The sequence below is a fragment of the Seriola lalandi genome, unplaced genomic scaffold (assembly GCF_002814215.2).
Source record: "Seriola lalandi dorsalis isolate HSWRI2012SDOR001 ecotype SW California unplaced genomic scaffold, Sedor1 jcf7180002054955, whole genome shotgun sequence".
NCBI lineage: Eukaryota > Metazoa > Chordata > Actinopteri > Carangiformes > Carangidae > Seriola > Seriola lalandi.
In genome coordinates this window covers 42,351-42,884 of record NW_019525506.1, presented here as the reverse complement: position 1 = coordinate 42,884, position 534 = coordinate 42,351, and the positions used below count along the sequence as shown (strand labels likewise).

The 534-nt window shown below is 42.7% G+C and overlaps 1 protein-coding gene and 1 long non-coding RNA gene across 3 annotated transcripts in view; one reads left to right on the top strand and one right to left on the bottom strand.

The window, feature by feature from the left end:
• LOC147817456 (uncharacterized) overlaps window positions 1-534 on the top strand; it is a 32,430-nt gene that overhangs the window by 13,064 nt on the left and 18,832 nt on the right. The window lies entirely within an intron of this gene.
• Window positions 1-534, bottom strand: part of LOC111645715 (uncharacterized) — a 69,432-nt gene that overhangs the window by 50,927 nt on the left and 17,971 nt on the right. The window lies entirely within an intron of this gene.

The following is a 534-nucleotide window of genomic DNA, read 5'->3' as shown; positions in this document are numbered from 1 at the left end:
GGTATATTGTAATAATGGCGTCCTGAGCTGAGAATGACGTCACACCCTCTGTGTGTGTTGTAATCTGAGCTTCTCTGTTCTTGGCCTTGGAGCTCGGTCTGCTCCACGTGTGCATGAGTCCCTCCCTGTGAAACCAGTTTCCCTCCACATGTTTATAAAGAGACAAAGACAGTGACGGCCCACACAACACTGTCAAAGTGAGATGGCAGAAGAGAGTATGAAGCGTTCAGGTCAAACCATAAAGTGTTTAAAGTTTTTACCGCCGTCTCTTTGTGCCTCTGTTTTTCTTCTACTTTTTTAAGTTGTATTTTTGGATGTTTTCACCTTTTTTCAGATCGTACAACCTCTCTGTTTGTCAGTAGTGACGGCTACAGTAGCATTAGCTAAACTACTGTTACCTATATGATGAATTAGTTCAGCAAATGTTGCTATCGCTAGTTAGCTTACTGCCAGCTTTGCTGTGCAGCATATCACAGTAATGCTAGCATGGGCTAATGGTTGTAGCTGAACTGTTTTTATTGGCTCTTGTGTTCA